Genomic DNA, 23,989 nt, shown 5'->3' with positions numbered 1-23,989 from the left:
ATTATTCTGAGACTCCTTCACCTGTGACAGGCAGCTTAAGAGGGCCCCAGATATCCGCAAAGCAATCGCCTTGAATTGCTCACTGCCTCTCAGTTACCATAACGGCTGCCTCGCTACAATCTGCCCCCTAATCCCCAGCCCTGTTCGCTTCAGAGACCTCTGACAGTTGCAGCTGATGCCTTGGCAAGAGGCTTCATTTCCATCCCTGCAAATAACTAGCAAACACCCTCCATCCAAATGAACTCCCTTTTCACAGGCGTAGGAATCCAACCCGCCCCCTTCCACCAAAAAACGAATATTCCTTGTTCAGTCAAGGGTGAAAATTAAACTCCTATTGTACACTACTTATTACAAATTGTATAAGCCCCTTCAATCTTCTGGGTAAGTCAGGTGCCAGTGACTACATTTGCATTTTCTCAAGCGATGGAGAATGGTAAGACTTTTTAGGAAATTGTCAAAGGTCCATCAGGCTTTTTTAGAATGCATCCATTACCAATATGGCTCATTTTAAATGTTGGCTATACGAAGTGCTAAGATGATTTACGGCATCAAGGATCATATTTATGGGGGAATGTCTTGAAGATGTCTCCTGAGGGTTGGGAAGTATCCTCTTTCAATGTCACGGTCTCCATTGAAACGTTTAACAGCCCCAGTAAGTATAAGCCCTGTGGGGCACATTCAATGGTAGTGCAAGGAGCACTGGGATATGGATTTTTCCATCTAAATCCATATTTATACTGACAATTGCTGCAATCAAGCATATTGAGAGAAGTTCAAGTGAGCCCACAAGTTCAAGGACACCTGATCCTGATGTGTGGTGACGGTAGCCATGCTGATATACAACAGCGCCAAGTATATAATACTTCAGCCGGCGGTCAGTGCGGAAATATTAACCAGGACTCTCGCAGGCAGACAACAAGTGATTGAATGTCAACTGCGATCCAAGAGAACCTCCGAAAGTAGGACAGATGAAACCCAAACCCTGCCTAAAAGACAACGCCGCTTGTTAGTTTAGTAAAAAAATACGATCACATAAAATTAGAGCACCACTGCTACTCTAAGTCATACTTTTTTTCCTTCTGCTATTCTTGGAGAAGGTTCCAGGAAGCACTGAGTTTCATCCTGAACAAGCCCCTTTTTGTGTTCACGGTGCCCTGAATTCCAATAAAGGTCATTGGGAGAACGAGCCAGATATACCGGAGTCTAGCTCCTCTGTTTTTTTGCTTTTAACAGTCACAAAGAGGCTCTACAGTTTCAGACGGTGAGTATGATTGGTTGATTTGCATTTGATATGATGTAATGTAAGCTGTGCTTGTTAATCAAACGTATTGTTCAGCTTCTATTGCCTTGGCCTCAACCCAGATTGATTATTTTATTGAACGCACACATATTCAGAGTTCTGATGGCATATGAATTAGAGCAGCGCACAGAGAGATTTCTCCACAACTGAGCAAGTGGGCGTACATGCGAGTGCTTTATGTGTCTGCAAACCTAAGCCACCGTGAGTGTGGGCACATGAGCTCTAAAGGTGATGGACACTTCTTTTTACGCTGGGCGAAAAGGCTCCTTAATGAACCTCCATCCAACTGAAATTTCAAACAGCCTTGAACTGCACAAAAGGCTGCCTGGCAACCTCTCCTCCAGCCTACCGCCATGTGGCAGAGTAGAGACAACACTCCCCTCTCTTTTTCTCTCCCACCAACCCTCATACACCCCCACGTACCGCTGCCTTTCCGAGCCGTACAACACTTGTGCAATGAGAGCTTTGGTGTAGTGCACTTAATCTACTGTCTACTCTCCAGCTCGCCAACACATTCAGCCCTCTCTTTCTTTCACCGTGGATTCGGCAAATGCGTGCTCGATCGCTCCCATTATATAATCAATGCACCAGTCTACACTGCGAGCATGATAAAATCAGCAGACAGTTGCCCGGTTATGATGCACTACACAAACTTACTAGCGACTTTATCTTATTTTTTTGTGACTGATATTCAATTATTTTGTTTGTGCAACATCAATGTGTGATTGCTGTGAATTTTATTAATCATGCATTTGACCCGAAAATTCACAAATGTATAAAATGTTCTGCAATCTATTTAGCATTCATTGATCCTTTCATCTGACATCCATTGACTTTCATGAGTTAAGGTGTCTTTGATCATGTGAAATAAGAGATTTTACATTTAGTTTGCCTTGTTTTAATTAAAGGGGTTCATATCTATCTATCTATCTATCTATCTATCTATCTATCTATCTATCTATCTGTCTGTCTGTCTGTCTGTCTGTCTGTCTGTCTGTCTGTAAGGCCTGTTTAACATTCAAACTTCAATGTTTTTTAAAACGTATTAACCTTTCAGATAAGGTTTTGTCTTGACAATTTTTCTCTTTTGCTAGTTTTTATTGAGTCGTTGCCGGTGTCCTGTCTTGACCTCACAGTTTTTCCTAAGCTGTGACTAAGCATTCATAAGTGACATGTCACCTCAACAATTTAGCAATAGATGACCTCAAGGGACGCTTGCCGGGTGCTTCCAGTGAAGACACCGTTTCGTTTATAATGTTTCTAAGCAGGTGTATAAATCAAGCCTGTCTGGCTCCACTAATCGCCAGCTCTCCATCTAACCCCGTTCACCAATTTGATATCATAACATTGGCACGCAGAGATAGCTTGTTTCCTCCGCTCATCTGTACGCCCTAACGATTCAATTACAATTATATTCACCATATTAGCAGATTAGCATACAAGCTGACCCCTGGAGTTTGGCCAAAACAGAGCCGCTTGCCTGTCTCCTTTCGCAGCCGCCAAGGCAGGTGTTCTTCCACTGGTTCACACACACAGTCAGGCTGCGTAAAGTGTACCCAGTGATTAATAACACAGGCCCCATCAACCAGCACCATCCATATTTAATTTTGATTTACTGCAAATGAGAAAATATTTCAAAGATCTTGCTGAGAAATGAGAGCGAGCAGAGACGGTACATTTCATCCAGCTGTAGCGCCAGTGATATGTGTGGGAGGAGTGTGTGTGAGTGTGTGTAATTGTACGCCAGGCAGATTACTCAATACGCTACAGAGAGGTCTGGTTTATGTCCTTATGTCTTTTATCTCTCGCTAGCTCTGCCTTCTCTACATATGTGCATTTTTTCCCCAGGTCATCTATCAGGCTGCTGTGAATATGTGAGAACAGAGATGATGTTGAACATGACACAAGAGCGTGCCAATTCGTTTAAGAGTTGGACATGTGCAAGATATGAAATGTGAAGTATAAATAGTTGGTTGATGGTCCAGCCAAAGGATAAACATTATCACGGCATAGATTAAATGCATTTTTATAAGCTGATCAAACAAATATAATTTTCAGATGGATTTGTTACAACACAAACCACAGCCTGCAATACATTCAGTGTTGTGACACATACTTTTTAAGTATTTTATACACAGAATAACTGACATATCTTCTTTAATAATATGTTTTTAATTTCTGAATTAAAATAAATTGATTGTTTATTTCATTTTTGACTGTCAATGAATTGTGTGTGTGTGTGTGTGTGTGTGTGTGTGTGTGTGTGTGTGTGTGTGTGTGTGTGTGTGTGTGTGTGTGTGTGTGTGTGTGTGTGTGTTTTGAAATTTGTTGAAACTTTAGAAAAAAATAAGCTGTTTTAAGCAGTTAATTATTTACTTAAGTTAGTTTATCAAGTTAGTTAATTATATTATTTCTTAAAAAACAACAAAACAGGAAATAAAGGACTTCTGTAGACTAACAACTGTGTGGCAAGGTCTAAAATTATTAATATTATCATTTCACAAACCATTATATTAGTATAATATTTAAATACTGTTAAAGTGTGCAGAAAGTATATTAAATAAATATGCAGTTAGTCTAGGCTTCCCTATGGTAAAAGACCAATAATGTTTGATTATATTCATGATTCATAAATTAATTTGTAATAAAAAATTTAAATTAAATAAAAAAATAGGTATAAAATAAAATAAGGTATAAAATAATAAAGTATTTTTTTGTGTATGTGAATATTTACCATAAATGTTGGCACAAACAAGAGTTTCAATTGAAATAATGCTGTCCTGAAACAGCAAATTAAAGAAATATAATATTAAATATCAAGCGCAAAGTGGATTGTGATATGCTTTTTTAGCATTAAATAATGGCACAAATACCAGTAAATTGATTTTTAAAAAACAACTGTCCATTTCTTTATGACAAATTTTTCACTGTGTGTCTACTTTACACAAAAAGAGGATTTGTGCTGGTGAGTGCTGTTGATAATTCTGTCCCTAGATGTAATTTATGGATACAACACTTGACATATAAATAAGCAACTTGAACAAAAAGTTTAGATTTCTATTTGTGCAAAGGGTTTTATTTGCATCCTCTTGGACATCCTCTTCCCATTTATCATTGACACATACTCAACTAAAAGATCTAATAACCCATGACATGAACAGAATTTCTTACCAAGACGAATCTCAGACCCATGCGAATGTTTTCACACAGAATCGTGCTTTAGGCCAGCAATCCGTCACTGATAACTGGCGTCAGATGTGTTTTAGCACAGCTCGAGTTATGGAATGTATTCGAGGGTCAGACAGAGTGGACATTCGAGGCTATCAGCGTCTTCGAGTGTGGGGCCGTTTTCCACCCAACCGCCGCTTGGTTAGTACAGTTTGTCAAAGGGTGTGAGACATCGTGTCTCTGAGAGGGAGCCAGCCGTCTGGCCACACTCAACCACACAGCGGTTTCTGAAGAGCACGGAGAAAAGCGGGGCATTGACCTTGTTATCTATCTAGGAGGGACACTTCATTTATGGGCCCAGGAATTCACAGACATTTCGAGAGGGTGACATTGTCTGACATTGAAGTCAGTCAAGTAAGACACTAATGCAATGGATGTGCACGTCCTTTGAAAACCTCGCCATTTGGTGCGGTGAATAAAACATGAAGCTCCTTATTTGCCCGTTCTCGTCTGTTTTCGTATTGAGCTGTAAATGACTGTAATTAAGCAATTAAGAAGCCTGAGATTAATTAGAAGACAATCTATTTTCATTTTTCCAAAGGAACCGTAGCACAATGTGCGGAGATTCCCAAAGTGCGCTCCTGATAAAAACTAATGAATGAGAGCAATTTATCGGGAGGAGTGGCGGTGGAAACACGATTGTTTCAAAACGCTTCTCTTCCTCCAATCATATCCGTTGCATTTTCATTAAGACATAATTAACCTGATTTTACTCATAACTAATGGCGACGCTAGTTTCACAATGGTAACAAAGAAATTCAAGCTCGCTATTCAGAGTAGAAATGTCATGGTTTCATAAAAGCTGTGTGTGTGTGTGTGTGTGTGTGTGTGTGTGTGTGTTTTGTTTAATGCATTTAAAATGATTCCATTGGAGTTTTTGTATATTGCTAATAATACAAAAAATAAATCAGGGATGTTGCAAGGGTGTTCTGGCCCACACTCAAATCTCTGTGATATTTTGTTCTTTAAATATGGCTCAGGTCCATCTTTCATTGTAAGTCTATGGGATGCCAAGTAAAAATTGTAGGTCTGATTTCTTGCAAAAGTAAATTTCTCCTCAACAAGCCGTGTGATTTGGGGTATGATTCATAAACAAATGGTGCGGGACGAGTTGCATGCCTACGTATGAGCAATATGTGATGCTTGTCTTCACACTTCACTCTCCTTCCATAATGCAAAATAACAACAGGGTCAATAGTTTGTGGTATAGTGATTCTTATGACAATTGCAAAAGCAATTTTTGGGGGAAACCAATAGCATGTCATGGCAAATTCATATTTTGAGGAGCAGGTTTTTCATTCTGTCTAGACTGTAAGTTATGTGGCTGTTTTTGTAGTTTGAAGGAAATTGTCACAAGTCTCTTCCTGAATCTGATATTATGGAATTACATTATAAAACAAGGATATTCATTTGTTTCTGTCCGTAACTTCTCCTATCCCATATTTCCCATCACCTCTATCTATCTATCCATCTATAAAATTACCTGGAGTTTTTTTTTCCAGACAAATAAACTGTAAGACTACATAGAAAATCGAAATAGAACGAGACAAAAACGCAAAATGAAACGCAAAACAAAACAAAAACACAAAAGTGAGGCAAAACAAAGCAAAATGCATGTAAAAGCCGTATCATTTAGATGGAAAAACACTATTTGTGGCAGGTTGTGATATCACCATATAGAAAGGTTCATGAATATTAATTGGGTGGATAATGTCCAGTCAAGTTACCTGATTAATATTCATGAGCCAAACCTTCACCTTGGTACCGTTTATCAAATTGATGATCGGTGCAGATGTGCTTGACTTGCATGGCCTTCTGGACTTCTGGTGTTTTGACATTAAGATTCAGTTTCAAGCCAGTTTTAGGGCTCAGAAATGTTTAAGTTAACTTTTTAATAAAGTAAATGGAGATCAAGCCTACATAGGTCAACCAGTAAGGTGTGAAAAATGAAATATCAACCATTTTGACACCAAGAACAAGGTTATTTTCGTAAACGAAAACTAAGACTAAACCTATTATAAAAAATTAAAAAAAGGAAACGAAACCATCACCAGTTACTGAAAATCATTAATATTATTATATTAAATAATAATAAGCAACAATAAAATCACGTTTTTCCATTGGACTGCGCTACTTCATTTTTCAATGTAAACGCGTGCTAGACTGGCATGTGTGACCGCTGCGCTCGAGTCTCACGTCTTTTGCAGCTTCTCGCGCATGAAACGTCGTTCTAAAACGGCTCTCGGGTTAAAATAAGTTCAACTTTTAAAAGACGTGTCTCGAGACCTCACGCTTTTTTCCCATTCCACTGCTCGCGTCTCGCGTTTGTGTGAACCAGCCTTAAAGGTACACTGTGTAGGAATGTCTCCCATCTAGCGTTTAAATTGTATTTTGCATTCAAACGAATAGTGCTCTATAGCGCCTCGCTTTTCAAATGCTTGTTGCAACTACGGTAGCCGTTATGTGCCAAGAAGCTATGACAACATGTCTTCCAATAGCACTGTATTGAGTTTTCTTTCGGGAAGGAAGCCTCCTTAAACTTACTCGTCACATGTAAATAAAGATAAGAAATTCTTCGCTTATGAGGATAATCAGATCATTGGCAGAGGTAATTTTACACCAATGAGGACATATATATGAATAAAGACATTGATTTTAGCTAATACAATACTTAAACTACACAGTGCACCTTTAAGAAGCCGAAATGGCCAAATAAGTATTTTACCTTATGTCTAGACCTTATGCAAATACAGCTGTACCTTAATTCCAAGTAAGATAACCATCTCATGTGAAACTTAAGAAACAAGATACTACACATATTAGACAGGATACCACACTGAGCAGAAAACAGGAAAAAATAGCATGTCTAGCCCACACAAATAGATTTACATTTTCAGAGAAGTAAACTAAATGTATTTTCTGAATAAAACACATGAATATGAATAGGAGTACAACTATAAATATAGGTTATTAAAATATACAAAAGAAAAAGCATAAATGGATCAATACAATAATCATATTTGAAATTATTAATCATAGAAAAAAAACTAAAGAATAATCATACGCATATTTTTTTTTCTTATACACCACGTTTAACAATATTTCATATTGAATATGAATGTATGAGTATGAATTAATAATTTTTACTTTGATATTTTTAAGATGCATTTGTTTGGTTATTTGTTTAATCTCAAACAATTATTAAGAGGTTTGCACAAAAGTTAACTGTAAACTGCAAACATTAAACTTTTCTGAAATGAAATGTCTTTACCTGGAAGTGTTCTGTAGACTCTGTTAAACTGTAATTACTAAAACTAAAACTGAAACTAAACATATAATTATATATATATATTATATGTGTGTGTGTGTGTGTGTGTGTGTGTGTGTGTGTGTGTGTGTGTGTGTGTGTGTGTGTGTGTGTGTGTGTGTTCACAAAATAAAAACTAAACTAAAACCAATAAATAAAACTGACTTTATAGGAAATTTAAAAGTAAAATAAAAACGAATTTAAAAATGCAAAACGATAATAACCTTGATCAAGAGATAAACTAAAACTAAAACCATAAAAATATGTATTATTACTTGAAATAAAATAGATGTGAATTGGAATATAAAAAAGTAGTTTATTTCAGCTGCCAAGGACACATTTCTAATGTTCATTTAGTTTAATTTGACGTAGCCTCACAAAAATAACTAAATCTAAAACTTAAATAAAAATGAATAAAAACCATATAGACATAAAAATGACAAAAACAAACAAAATTACAAAAAAATTTAAGAAAATGGAATATCTAAAAATAAAAACTAATTAAAACAAAAAATATATTATCTCAATGATACTGAAATAACACTAAAAATATTTTCATGATTTATCACCACTTTGTATATATATATATATATATAAATATATCTTTTATTTTATTTTTTATTAATGTGGTTCAGGTAACAATATTTTGAGTTTCTATTTATTAAATCAATCTCCATTGTATTAACTCAAATTTGTAATTTCAGTAAACTCAATTTTTAGGCAATCAGGTAACTAAGTTAAACAGACAATAACTTTTTACAGTAACAGTTTTACGCTCAATTCATGAGCGTTAATAAACATTCAACTTAAACCATTCATACTCCTGCTGAATTTAAAGTTGGATAATCACAGGTATATTTCAAAGTTTGATAATCACAGGTATATTACAATGTATATTTTATACAATTTTGGTAGCACCATATTTTACAGTCTTGTTTTGCATGTACTATACTCATTGTAGTAATTACAATAACTTGGTAATAACTAGGTATTAACCCTGAACCTACACCATAACCTAAACCCATGTAGTTACCTTATATTACCGGTACTTTCTTAGCCAAGTACACTGTAGTACACGTACTATAAAATAAAGAGTAACCATATTTTTAATATTAGCCTTCACTCTACCACGGAACCACAAAAATACTTTTTTGTAAGGGTAAATATATAAACAAATACGTAAACAAAAAAACAGTATTTATTCGATTTGTATGCACTTAAATGTTCAAGTATGTGAGCAAACATTCTCTATAACCTCACTTCCACTGAAAGTATTGAAAATCGTAACTCTATACAGAGCGTAAAAGCAGCAGAAACGTTGGCCCGCTGGTCATTTCTTTGGCCTGACAGGTTCTGACATGATCTGGCTACTGAGCACAGGCTTTTTTGAATTTCCCCTCAGCATATAACTGGAGGGGTGGAAACTTCTGGAACAAAACTGAGGCCTGGCAGTGAAGATCTGGGCTTTGTCCAGCAAGGCTATAGGAGAGGCCATGTTGGACTAGCCAAACTCCCAGGTGACAAGCAAGCATGACAAGCTCGCCGCGGTACGCTAATGAAAAGTCGGAGACATTTTGTTATTCTGTGCCCCGGGATGTGTGCATAGTGTAATTTGGAGACAGCCGAGAGGTCAGGACATTGTGTTTGAGTGTCAGCTCAAGTTAATGCGGCGTAATGATCGTTTGAACCAAGCGGCGTATCCTGTGGTTTCATAGAAAGTCGGTTTGGAGTGGCAGCTAATTATGCGGTGCGTATGAGTCATATGTTTGATTCGCATCCAGCTCGCCAAAACCATCCTGTTGATATCACAACATCAAAACACCAGCGAGCCTCCCACGGTTTTGCTGTCGGCCTCACCGGTTCAGTCATTGTGTTGTAAGCAAGGCTGAGCAAATATATAAAGTGGGCTTAGGGTTTCCAGCAGAGCTAACGAAGATCCCAATGGATTCCACGACTGAACTAGTGATTAAAACAGTGCTTCTCATAAGCTGTCGTCAACTTTCCCCTGTTGTGAACAGTGTGACCACCAATAACCAAGTGTACACTCTCTCAGCCGCTTTCAGTGGTTTAGTCTCCCCGAGTGACTTTCTTTAACGTCTTCCCAAGGCTATATTGAATTATGTGTCTGTCAGATCTATAAGCCACACCATATTTCCTTTTCACTGCGAGACCCCAGAGTTGGGTATCAGATTCCCTGCATGCTGGCATTTAATGCATCCGTTTGCCCCAGCCTCGTCCTGCGTGTAGTCCACCATCCCGATTCCCTGGACTATGAACGACATAAATTGAGTGTCAGATGTTTTCACTTCCCCTCTTTGTTTTATCAGCAGGGCATACTGATGTCCACACTACAATCAATCAAGCAGTTAGTGCTGGGAAAGGAATCTTACAGCCATTTCTAAACAGCAGTGCCTTCCCCGGAGGCGGAGATAAAGAATGACTATTTATCTATCTGTCTTTCTGAATATCTGTCTATCTATCCCATCTGTCTGTCCACCCATCCCATATGTCTGTATATCTGTTTTCTATCCATCTATCAATCCATCCATCTATATTTCTAACTCTCAGTTTGTCTGTTTGACTATCTATTTATCTGTCCATCTGTTAATATAGGCTATGTCTACATTTGTAACTCTCTAACAGTCTGTCTATACAATATCTCTCTGAGAGTCTGTCTGTATCTATCTGTCTGAATGGGTTGAAACAAAAAATCAAAATCCATGTTATTTCACTCTCATGTTACTTGTCCATTAGACTGGAGGAGGTTCTCTCTTCAAAAGCTCAAATAAGTGGTGTGCATTTTCCCTCCATCACCCTTGCACGCCTCATAGATTTCTGTTTGAGTCATCAGCGCTTAAAGACCAGCGAAAATCGGGACTATTTTATAAATGAGGCAATTATAAGTGAGGCCTGAACTGAGATCAGACTCAGTATTGGCATCCCAATGATACCGAGAGAAACTAGGAGATGAAAGAATGGCTCTGTGAATCATGCAGTCGATTCTGTTCCCTACAGTTTCTCACATCGAAGCCTTTAACACTGGCCTCCTGTGGTAATTGATTAAGTATAGGAGCCAAGTTTGATTCTGATGAAACCAAACCCGTACCTCCCCTGATGCAAAATAATGATACAGAGGATGTGTGTGTAAATAGTCTTAAACTACACATACTCCCAGAGCAACGGGTAGGGGTGGAGGGGTTGCTCCAATTTTTGTCTGCTTTCAGTTGAATCCTATGTGAGTTTTGGGGTTCAATTGTTTAAGACTGATCTGGATTGCCCAGTTCTTTGTGCACTTATTAATAGACCTCTTCAATACAACAAGGGGTTTATTAACAATTTTTCAGAGTTCTTATCAACTGTGATTCCTAGCTCTGATATCTTGATTTTAATATTCATGTTTGTTGTCCCGACAAACCATTGGTTAAATAATTTTTAGATCTTGTGGACTCTTTAATTCTTACACAATCTGTACTGGGACCTACTCATAGGCATAGGCACACAGTGGATTTAGTGTTATCTTCTGGTGTTTTGGGGTGTCCTGCAGAGTTTATAGGCCATTTGGAAACGGTTTACATGCTATTAATCCCTTTACTGCCTGTCAGTTTGTGGATGCATATAACCCTGCATGCATGTTCTGCAGTGCCACGTACTGTATTGTTGATATGGGCACTGAAGCAATGATTTCCTGGTTTAATACATCATGCACTAAAATCTTAAATCTGTGTGCGCCGTCTAAAATAGTAACACCTAAAGCTAGATACCAGCCATGGCTTAATGAAATCACCAGGGCATTTAGACAAAAATGGAGGAGAGCAGAGAGGCAGTGGAAAAAAAAGATAAACTTCAAGTGTTTTGTGAGATTGTTAAAGATCATATGATCAATTATCAACAGGCAGTTAAGGCAGCAAAAGTGCAATATTTGTCTAGCTTGATTAGGATTCGAAAATTGTACTGAAACCTTTAACACATATTTACCCAGATTCCACTTCAAAAGCTTGTGACAACTTTTTGCAATATTTACTGGCAAGATTAAGACAATTAGAGCTAGTGTCGATTCTACTGATCTTTACCCTCTAGAATTTACTCATTGCCCTGCATATTTTTCTCATTTTAAACATCTCTTTCTCTTTCTCCTCTTGTAGATATAGTTCAACACTTAGTTCAGCCAAGGTCATGGGTTCGATTCCTAGGGAAAGCAAGAACTGATAATAATGTAAATGTGTGTACCTTGAAATGCAATGTAAGTCGCTTTGGAAAAAAAGCGTCTGCCAAATACATAAATGTGTAAGTGTTTAAGGGTGTGTTCACAATTAGCATATTTGGTTGGATTAAAGTGAACTCTGGTGCAATTGCTCTGTGCAGTTCATTTGAATAAGTGTGAATGCTGTCATCCGAACCCTGGTGTGCAACAAACAAGAGGACAGAGACTCACGGACCAAAGATATGTAAATTAACTAAAAACAGGAAATGATGTCACAAGATGAGACCGTGAAAAGCACGGAATGCACAAGCATTCCCGTTTTTTTTCTCGTTAAGTTTTTTAGTCGTGATGTTGCCCATTACAGATCAGTACAGTCATCAGAACCGCGTCTCCTTGCAAATCTTCATTTGTATGTGACGGAAGGATTGCTGCCGCTGTTTTATCTCCTATATACATTTGATAAGCTCTTCACGAGTTCTCAGCTGGCTACAACGAGCACATTTAGCCCTGAACACAGCATTGTTTTGGATGCTCTGTAAATTCCACTGCAAAATACAGATCGTAATAAAAGCAGACCAATCAGGTTGTGAACGAATCCCTATGCCTTTATGTTCGGTATCTTTAGGGTCGGTGTTAAAATGGCCATGTGAACGCTAAACCGACTAGGACTAAATGTTTTTTCAAACTGCAAGTGTGAACTAAGTCAGTGAGTAGGGATCTGGAGAAATGCCAAAAATGGTTTTCTTATTTAAAAAGACAGCAGTTCTGTATTACAATTGGAAAATTATGTCTATGTTTGTGGTGTCCCTCAGGGGGCAATTCTGGGGCACATATTGTTTTCTTTGTACATGCTACCACTCTGCATTGTTTGTCTAAAATATAATGTTCCTTATTGTTAAGCAGATTACACTCAACTGTATCTTTTGTTGACAGCAGATGATGGCTCTGCATTAAATACTCAGATACATTGCTTAAGTGACAGGATGGCATATCATTTTTTATTTATTGAAATTATTAACTTATTCAAGCCAAAACAGAATGCCTGGTGCTCGGCTCCATTATGTCACATGCGCATATACTTGGTCATAGGCCCTCTTGCGTCTAATGTACATAAGCAAGCAAATAATCTGGAGGGGATTTTTGATTCAGAGCTTATATTTGATAAGCATGTAAGTGCTGTGCTAAAGGCTGGTTTCTTTAATTTAAGGCACATTACAAAAGTAAAACCCTTTTTGTATTTTAATGATTTGAAGCAGGTTATACAGGCTTTTATATTTTCAAGGTTGAACTGCAACTCTTTGTATCTGGGGCTTCCTCTTTTTCTATTGAACCGCAACTTTTACAAAATGTATTTTACAATAGTATAGGCTTTTAACTGGGACCAATCAGCATGTCAGTGTTTCCTCAATGCTAGTCTGGTTGCAATGGCCCCCAGTTAATTCCAGGACGGAGTTTAAGGTTTTAATGTTTGTTTGGAAGGCCAAATATTTTTTGGATCTTCTCCAGATTTACCAGACAACAAGGCCACTGAGGTCATCTCAAACATTATTTGAAGGTCCCAAAATCTCACCTAAAGTCCAAAGGGAACCGTGCCTTCTCTGTTGCTGCACCCCGTCTCTGGAATAACCTGCCTTTGGATATTAGACGCGGTTACATTGGGTCGTTTTAAAACACGTCTGCGGGCATATTTACTTGACCAGGCAATATGGCTGAGTTAGCAGTTGATTGCAGCTCGTCTTGTGTTTTAATGCATTTTTGCTTTGGTGTTTTATGTTTTTGGGTCTTTGTTATTTATGCTGGTGAAATGTTTTTTTTATTGGAAAGCACTTTGACCTTTTAAAGCAATTTCAGAGCAAATACGTAAATATCTGGATATACTGTATATCCAGGTAAGGCTGAATAAAAAAAAAAGAGATTTTATTTTAAACAAAGTATACTTTTTTAGCCCTTGCTACTACAATGTACATGACAAATGTTATTCATGAAAGGCTTCCTTGGCTTCCTCAGGTGATTTAATTAATGACACAGAAGAAATCAACATGATATAAATATGTATGTGGCTGTTTATTTTAGGATTAAAGGCTTTACATTTAATATAGCAACTATAAGGGTATAGGGTTTAACTTCGGATTTAAATTGTGTCCATGATAAGAAGGACTCTTGATTGGTTCTTGATGTTACTGACATTCTTAGCTTTCCTTGCCTTAAAAGCTTGCCTCTTTATAGCTTTAGACTAGCGTTTCCCAAATGCGGATTGAAAAGACTGTGGAAAAATTATATTATACGTACAATTAGACTATACATATTACATTTTAATGTGCTACATGGCCTTACTTAATAATCCTGTCAGGTTTTCATCTTATTGGTTCTATAAGATTAAAGTAATATCAAGCAACAATGCAAACTTGGCATTATCTCATCGTTCATCTACAAAAAAGACATTATTAATTTGGTTTCACAGTATTTTAATTACACAACGTTTATTAGTTATACATCTAGTCTCTCCTAATCAGATGCACATCAGTCTACTATCCCCCACCACGGGTAATCAAACACCGACCGCTAAATTGTAAAACTCTTTACCTCTTTACTTTACCTCTCCGTGTAAAACTACAAAAACGTGCATTGTGAAAACGGTGACGTCTTGCACACGTGTTACGTGTTCAGTCTATAGACGCGTAGTATTTCTTTACAAAGTGACATCGCCACCTACTGGCATGGCATTAAAAAAAATACAGCACTTTTTAGTCGTTTTCACAGCTTGTTTTGTTTGACAACCTTGTCGTTTGTACTTGGAAAAACACAAAGGAAAAACATTGCAGTTTTTAGTACATCATTGTAGTGTAAACATACCCTAAATCAACTGAACTAAAAGGCTGAAAATTAAAAAAATTATATTAAAATAATGTTGGAGCCACAAGTCTCTTTGACTATCCTATCTGAATAACAGTAGAAAAAAATATTTAGAACGTTAAATAATATTTATTTTTAAACTCAAAAACATTAGGCCTAAATGTATGTTTTATTTGAATTGGATATACATTTTCCATCCATTTGAAATACACTTTTAACATTTACCAATTAACTTTTCAGTTACAGTATAGGCCTACATTAATTAAAAAAATGTTCAAGATATTTTTTAGATTGGATAGATTAGAAACATTAAGATTTTTCTAGATTTTTGCATTAAAAAATAATCTGTGTAGTTTATATTAACTATTTGCATCTGTTTGGTTTTATTTAAATGATCATTCAAATTTAAATCATTAACTTAGCTAATTTTAGAATCAGCATAAATGTTCATCATGAAAACAATTAAATGTATCCAGTTTAAAAAAAGTACATACATGGTTAAAATATAGCTTGTTGCAATTGAAAGAAATTAGATTTATTGCTCATACATAAACCAGGTTATTCTGTATTTAAAACATATTCAGTTTATTAATACTATCAGTGAAAAATATAACCAGTTTAATTTAGCCTATGTATGACTGACAAATTTGAATCAGAAAATGTTATATGCAATTAAAATACATAAACATTAATATATACATATACATATATATATATATATATATATATATATATATATATATATATATATACATATATATATATATAATATATATATATGTGTGTATATATATACACTAACTATTTCCTGGCCAGTTTAATATATACTAAATATGTAGTAAATGTAATTAAGTAAAAAAATTATGTATATATATGTATAACAATTACAATTTTATGGGTAAAAACATACAAAAAATACATTGTACATCCTTCTTATTTATCTTCACCTAGAGGACAAGTTAAGTAACAAGTGGCTCATCTTACCCCACTCTCCCCATGTGCAAAAATCCTTATTTAAAAAAGCCCACCAACCACCTGCAGTTTGGTTTTATTTGACACCACATACCCATCACAACCTCTGTCAGCGTTACTAATGTAAGAAAAGAAAATGAAAACACTGAAAATTGATACATGATTGAAAACCTTTCTGGGAACTGTATTAAAAGTGTCGACATTCCAATCTATATTAAGTGCATGTTGCCATTTCCTGAACAATAAATCCCAATAAAAAGGCCTAGCCGAGTAGCATAACATGCGTGATGGAAGTGCTGTTATGGCCAAGTCAGTCTAGGCGATTGTCTCGGACGCATTAAGGAAGTTCAGTCTCTTCTGCGTTAGCTTCAGATCATTCCTCTTAGTCTTCACATCTCACCTTTCTGAGGCCCGTGGTGAAACACTAGCGTCTACGCTAAACGTTTCGGCAGCAAATAAATCTCCATTCCTTTGTCCTGGGAAGTCGTTTATTATCTGACTAGCGTGTGTCGCTGCTCTGTGGGAATTTTCAACAGCTAATTGAGGTCAAAGGTTACAGCTTCACAGTGTAGCCACTTCTAAAGGACATGCTAGCAATCCTATCCTAAAAGGAAAGCTGAAGTGTTGCACTTTCAAAGCTAACTAATTTGGTAACCTCTTCCAACATATGCGTTTGAAATCGCATATGGAGTAGGTACTACATTTCAGGGATGTCCCGATCCGATCCACGTCATCGGTATCGTGCCGATACTGGCCCAGAACGCTAGATCGGAAATCAGAGGGGAGAAAAAAATATGATCCGATACCTATCCAACACAAACCATGGGAAAATCTAGCTTAAACCATCGTCTAAATGCTTGAATGTTAGCATTTCCCTTGCTGCGACATCCAGTTAAGCGGCGCAGCCTGTCACGTGATAACATTAGTCGCCGATTATAGCCGCATGAGTATGAGAGTTAGCTAACTTACAAAATAGCCATGTCAGCGGTGTGGAAGTATTTCAGACATCCCAAGTCTCCCAGAAGTTCCGGGAGTCTCCCGCATATTGATCCCGCATACCAATCAGTTGTCAGTGTGGGCGGGCTTTTATCTCTTCTCCCGAACCGAATTAATCAGAACCATTTGTCAATGTTATGTTATTTATTTGGAATGCTATACATATGTATTTATGTCTTTCAGTGCCTTTTTGTTATTACTACTGTGATTTGCACATAGCTGCACTGTGAGGGATAGTTTTGTATTTATTTGTGTACAATGCTGAATGCTGCTGTTTAAATTGTTTTAACTTTAAACCTGTTGGTAGCTTTAAGTACTAAAGTACCTGTATTTTTATTATTTATTTGTTGTTGTGTTTGAATAAAGGGTGGCAGTCTTTTATAATCAACTGTTTTTGTGGTCTATACTGGAGAAGTATTTGTTCTCCATTTGAGTGAGATGTTTTTAGGAGGCTAATTGAACAAAGTGCTTCCAAATATTTTATTATTAGTATTAGTTCAAGAATAAAATAAAAATATTGAATTAATATCAGTATCGGCAAATAGCCAAAGCTGCGGCATCGGTATCGGAAGTGAAAAAGTGGTATAGGGACATCCCTACTACATTTTAACTTTAACTTACTTTGCGACCATTAAAAAAAGGGTGTGTTATATAGTATGATTGAATGAAATTTGGACGTACTATATCCGCCATGTTGTTATTTTCACGTGACCAACCAGCATCAGTGCACTGCAATTCATAAATCCCGTGGTCTCATTGGGATAGTAAAGTGTAGCCTGGCTCCGCCGCCCTTCTACGTACTTCCGCTCAATTTTAATTTTCCTTCAGTACGTCGCCTGGGTTTGCGGTATATTCGCGGGTTTCCTTCTGCACATTTTTAACGGTCCAATCAGCGAACAGAGGGAGTGGCTGAGAACGATGACGTTGAGCGCTAGTTTGAGTCGTCATACCAAACGTTAGCGATTGGTTATGGCAGATCCAGAGTGGCTCTGGGCAGATCCAATAGTTTTAAACTTCAACAGAGGACCCGCCTTCAAAGAACTTAACGCTTGTGGCCAGACTCTCTGTACAAATGAAATGTACCAGGCTAAGTAAAGTGTCCATTGATCTCTGTCGAAGGAGTAGTTCATCTAAGTACTTTTTGCTTGTGTTGTATCGAATACTGTGAATTCAGACATACTCTTTTGACATATGCTACTGTTTTGCGCAGTAGGGAAGTTTTTGATTTCAGACGCAGCGCTATAGCTTTGCTTAACTACAAAGAATTATGGGGCATTTGTCACGATAATGAGCGTTTAGCATATTTAAGTTGACGCTACTCTAACTTACCCTCCTTTGTGAAAAAGTAGTGTGCATAATTTAACTGAATGTGCACTTGTGTACTTTAAATTTGAAACATATATTCTTAACAAACTGTACTTGCAGATAAAATAATATAAATGAAATAAAAGGCCACTTAAGCGTATATACTTAAAGAGTCATGTTTATTAACACTCAAGTACTTTGTAATTAAAAACTTTACTTTAAAGTACATTTTAAATCTTTGTTTAAATAATATTTTGTCATTCTTTAAAACATACTAAAATACTAGAATTTGAACTGTAGTGTTATTTGATATTACATTTAAAGTTAATTATTTTAAATGGACTAAATTGCAACTTCACCTTTACAAATGTGTAATTACAAATATATTTAAATACATGACATACAAGTTTCAATAGAAATTACATTAACGTATATTTTAGTTTACCATAAATGCTTGCAAACATTCGGAAGTTGAAATTACATTTACACCGTAAAAGTGAAAAAGTTCCTGCCTTACATTTTTTAAGTATAATCCACTTGGATGTTTACATCATTTCAACTTAAATTATATTAAACTGACTTGATGAGTTGAATCTTGTATATCTTGTAAAAAAATTTAAAAAACGTATTTTGATAAGTTCAAGTAGGCTAATAAACATATGTTGTCATAACTTTTTTTACAGTGTAAATATGTACTTAAGTAAATTAAAAGTTCAACTAATTGCATTTAATATACATTAAAACTATACAATTCTAATTTAATTGCAATTAACTTGTGTTTGAAAAATTTACAATCAGCAGTTAAGTACATTCATTAAGACTATATTATTTCCATAGTAAGCACTCCCTTTTGGTACGGAGCAAATATGTGTATATTGTGAAAAATGCAATTCATAACCCCGACTTACTAATACATAATGCGCACAATATAATAATTTGTTCCCTTGTTTTAGTGAAATCAAAACGAGGAAACTAATTAGTTCAAAGTGGCCATGATTTACTAAAACAAGGGAACAAATAAATAAATCGTATGAATTCTTAATTCGTGACCTCGATATATAAACTTTTTTGTCTGTTTTTCACGTGCGAGACTCTGTACTTTTAAGAGTATGCTAAAGTGTACTTTTCTCTTTTTTTTACCACAAGGGCGAGACGTCCATATGAAGAGATAAACAAAAAGAACAATGGGCTAAAAGTCAGCAATGGATGCGACTTTTGCATTCAGCATCTGATCATTGCGTTTAGGTTATAGCTGATGATGCTTCTCTTCCTTCTTCGTTCTGCTTGAGTTTCTTCTTTACTGCACCCGTAATGACTGATGCTACTTATTTCAGTGGAAAATGTTGGAGTCAGTTATAATTTATTCTGTTGAACAGCATTTAAATCTTGCTCATCCAAGCACGACGATGCAACTTCAACAAGCTGAAGCGAGTCCACCTCCGGGAGGGGAGGGTATGGTATCGCTCGCTCGCGCCGGTTTTGAGGCCTGGTGGAGGGACGCGCTGACGGCATGCAGTGCTTTCTCACACCCCAGGGCCTCTGGGGGCCTCTCGGGCCCCAGCTCTTGGCAGGCGGACCGGCTCCAGCGGTGTGTCTCCTCGTGGCGTGTCTGTAGTGCATCCAGAGCTGGAGCTGTGCTCTGTCAGGGAGCAACGCTGGCTGCAGTTTGATGAGAGGCAGAGAACGAGGCGGCGGAGGTTTTATGTGTGTGTGCGTGTGTGTGTGTGTGTGTGGGAGGCTGGGGACTTGCAGGCAGCAGGGACTCTCACACATATCAAACGTTTTTTTTTTTTTTTCTGTGGCAGAGGCATACAAAAGTAACATTTTGGACAGTTAAGAAACGCATACAAATGTCTGAATGTCTTCGCGTTACATAAACTCTACTTTGATATGTCGTTATGTAAAAGGAATAGCACAGGCGCATTTTTTTTTACAGAAAAAGTACGTTTGTTTGGGTTGGAAATATAACAATAGTGCTAAAAATTAAAAAAAATTATTGTGAATAAGACAGTGAATATGACAACCGAGGGTCGTGTTTAGACCTTTCTTTTTAAAGAAAAAAAAATAACTTCAAAATTATTTATTTTTCTTCAAAAATTTTATTAAAATATTATTGCAGTGGGGTATGTTTACAAGAATACTACTTCAGTCTTTCTACTTAAAAAAAAATAAAATCACATTTAATTCAGCATATGTTATTTGCCATTTATGTGTAATTATTTGCTTTGAATTTCAATTCTGAGTCAATCCTACACCAAATGTATTTTATTGTATTAAATTCACCATAAAATAAAACATTTCCCAGACGGCAACATAGTGTCTGGCCCACATCTAGTACACGTTAAATCCAATCCACATGTACCAGATGTGGCCCGGATCTGGGCCGACACTATGTTGCCGTCTGGGTGCCATCGGGGTATCATTATTGCCTTTTAATTCATGTTCCTCATAATCTTGAATCAGAATAACTTGCCCTCTCTCTTGCAGCTCATCTCATCTCTGATGATGAGGGCGGGGCAACCTGTCAATCACATCAGATCCACCAATAGCAAACCAAACCATCCAATCAATTCCCCACAGACAAAATCAAGCCCCGCCCTACATTTGTTCTTGTTCCAGAAGCCATTTCAATCAAATATACATCACAACAGAGAAGAAAAGAGAACAACAAATTCCATTTCATGCCGACTTTAACTTTTTTTTGGCTTTCTTCCGATGTGGACTGAGCACTGAAACACAATTTACAGCATTTACAGTGCGAAACACACAGCCCAACCAGTATTCCCTAATGAATGACTCTTTATGAGCCAGTTATTTTTAGGGAGTCAAAAACGCACAGCACAATCAGTGGAATCGGATTCCTGAATGAATTAAGGCCATTGTTTTAGGGTACGTTTACACGTCAACAATGTAGTAAAAATGAAAAGGTTTTTCATTTGCATTTATCACGTACAGACGCCAAGGTTCTCAAACCGATCCCCGATCACACGGATCCGTGAAAACGACTAAGACACAGTATTATTCATATCAGGCCAGTAAATGGCAATGTCACTTTGTAATGAAACACTGCACACCTATAGACTGGAAACGTAATAATTATGCGCATGACTCACTGTTTTCCCAAATTCACATTTTTGTATGAGATGATAACATTTTCCAAACTTAAGCTTTGAAACACGATTTCAAATGTTTGCATTCCCAGGTCCCTAAAAAGCTGTTGTGTAAACGAACGGCCAAAACGCATAAAAAGTTTCCCGTAAAAGAAATAAAGCTATGCGTCACATTCACATGATAAAAACGTAAACTTAAACTAATTACTTAGTAGTTGTGGTAGTAAAATGAATAAAGCTGAAAAAAAAATGAAAGGTATTTATAAAACCAAACAATTAACATGACAAAAGCAAATAACAAAATGACTAAAAATTCAATTAAATTGAAACCTGAAAATACAGTCCAAAGTTTGGAATAATTAGGATTTTTTTTTATGTTTTCGAAAAAAAGTCTCTTTTCACAAAAGTTGAAAATATTTTATAAAAAAAAAAAAACAGTAAAATTGTAGGCTATATTATTACAATTTAAAATAACCGTTTTATGTTTTAATATACTTAAAATGTCATTTATTACCATACCGTTACTCCAGTTTTTAGTGGCACATGATCCTTCAGAAATTATAATTATTAAATTCAGAAATTTCTAATTAATGTCAATGTTGAAAACCAGAAATAAAAAATAGTCACAGAGGAAAAAAAAGTGCACACTACGCACTCTTACTCTTACTATTTATTTATTTTGGAAGATGAGGAGAAATAATTCAGCAAGTGGCTTGTGTCATTTTTGCATGGCATTCCCGATTACATTCTCTCGTCACTTGCCTCACATCATAGCAAACATCCCAATGAATTTCCTACTAATTTCTCAATAATTATTTCCCTATATCAATATTGCAGCAGAACATATCACAACAATCCATCAGCAAGCCAGCATTACACGCCAGTCGACGCACGAAGGCACGCGTGTTCATGATTCATCACCCATTGGAAAAGCTGTTAGCCTATAAATGAACAACAAACAATAACAATATAGCCACGTCTTACCTTGTGATAATCTTGGTTTTGTTTCATTTGAAAAGCAAAAAGTTAAACCAAGATGCGATGCAACACAGCTGTGAGAGCTTTTTCCCGCCGGCGCTCACTGGAAGACTACATTACCCATCATTGCTTGAAAACTACAGCAAACTACGGCAACTCAAATAGCTCAAAATACACAGCACGTTTTTTTGTTTTGTTTTCTCGTGGTGACTGCGTGCAAAATATATAATATAATGTAATATACATATATAATGTAATAGGCTACACAGTTGTGGCCAAAAGTGATGTCCGGCCTGGGGAAATTGAGATCTTAACCCTTTATTTAAATATTAATCAAAATGTATTAAATGTTATGTTGGTTAAGCACATTTCCTTGTTTTAGGCCTATTTGTTTTGTTTTGTTTTTGTTTAAAAAAAATTGAAATGTGAACCTGAAATTGCTTTTGCAAAATGCGCCCAAAGAGTCATAGCCTATGTTTTAGTCACAGCAGAAATGCATTAGCATTATCTTAGCGGAGCATTTAAATAATGTCTGGACAGTCGTAATCCTTCCCTGCCATTTTTGACTTTTTGATCAGTGCCGCTTGAGCTTTGCCCTTCTCATTTGTTTTTGCCAGCTTTCCGACCGTCCTCCCAGCATGTCTTCCACCTCTCCTGTCCTCTCTCATCTCCATTCCAAGCACACGCGGTGTGAGGCTTCAGCGCGCGAAGGCAAGGACAGAGACCGCGGCTGCACGAGGACTAGCCTCACTCATTCATATTCACCCTCATCTGGCGGGGGCCGGCGGGGCCGCACACAGATTTTAATCAAGCCCCAGCCGTGTGTGAGAGGTGCTTTTAGTGCCACGGCCAAAGCAGTGGGCAGAATTAACATTTAAGAGTACATTAGCCATGCTGAATTTCCAACCTCATTACCACGGGACTGGACACCTTCCTGCTTTCCTGCGATACGTGGAAATATTCCCACTGTCTACTAGGATAAGCTTGGGACGCGTGCATATTCATCACTTAATCTTAATACCAATTAGTGCTTCAATTCACTATCCGTTAAAGTAAATAGATATCGGTTGTGTAAGTAGTCTATTAAATCGGACGGTGGTATAAGAGACATGGAAAGAGCAGTAATTATTCACTCAGACTGTCCTCTCCAAAAGTCTAACACACCTACATTTGCATTTCATACATAAATAAAAGTATCTCTTCCAATATTGCTAGTTACTGACGAAAGCTGTTTGAATAAAACATGAATAACACTGAATTTTCGAATTGAGAGTGAGAGTATGCTAATGCATATTTTGTCCTGAACATCCGCAAACCGTGAATTATTTCTTCGATACTAGCTCAGCTACACTGTAAAACCTTTTTTGAAGTGCTGGAAAGGTTGTGCTAACGTTTTTTTTATTCTACTTACTTAATACGATATAGTCAGTTTATAAAGCGTTACATTTTCATGGCATAGCAGAAGCATTGTAATGATGTTTTTAGTCCCCATCATTGTGATGTTTTAACCCTTAATTAAATGCAGGGCAGGCTAAATTATTTTTGTTATGCTGGTTGAAAGTCTCTTCACATCCTGATACTCATACCTGGATCTCATGCTATTAAAGCTAGCTCGCTATTGCTAGCCGCTCTAAAAATTTTCTACCCTACCTTTAAATGCATACCTCAGGTCTTTAGCGACCCGGGACGTTAGACATCAACCTTATTAGTATTCCTCAATCTATTCATTATAACCAATT

The 23,989-nt window shown here is 36.8% G+C and overlaps 1 long non-coding RNA gene across 1 annotated transcript in view; it reads right to left on the bottom strand.

The window, feature by feature from the left end:
• The window catches only part of LOC306987642, a 114,235-nt gene extending 91,844 nt beyond the window's left edge, over positions 1-22,391 (bottom strand). The window contains exon 1 of the long non-coding RNA XR_013795212.1: positions 22,257-22,391. This is a non-coding gene — a long non-coding RNA (uncharacterized lncRNA). The remainder of the gene's footprint in view (positions 1-22,256) is intronic.
• Positions 22,392-23,989: the final 1,598 nt, after the last annotated feature.

The sequence above is a fragment of the Phoxinus phoxinus genome (assembly GCF_949152265.1).
Source record: "Phoxinus phoxinus genome assembly, chromosome: 20".
Lineage (NCBI taxonomy): Eukaryota > Metazoa > Chordata > Actinopteri > Cypriniformes > Leuciscidae > Phoxinus > Phoxinus phoxinus.
This window is presented reverse-complemented; position numbering and strand designations above follow the sequence as displayed.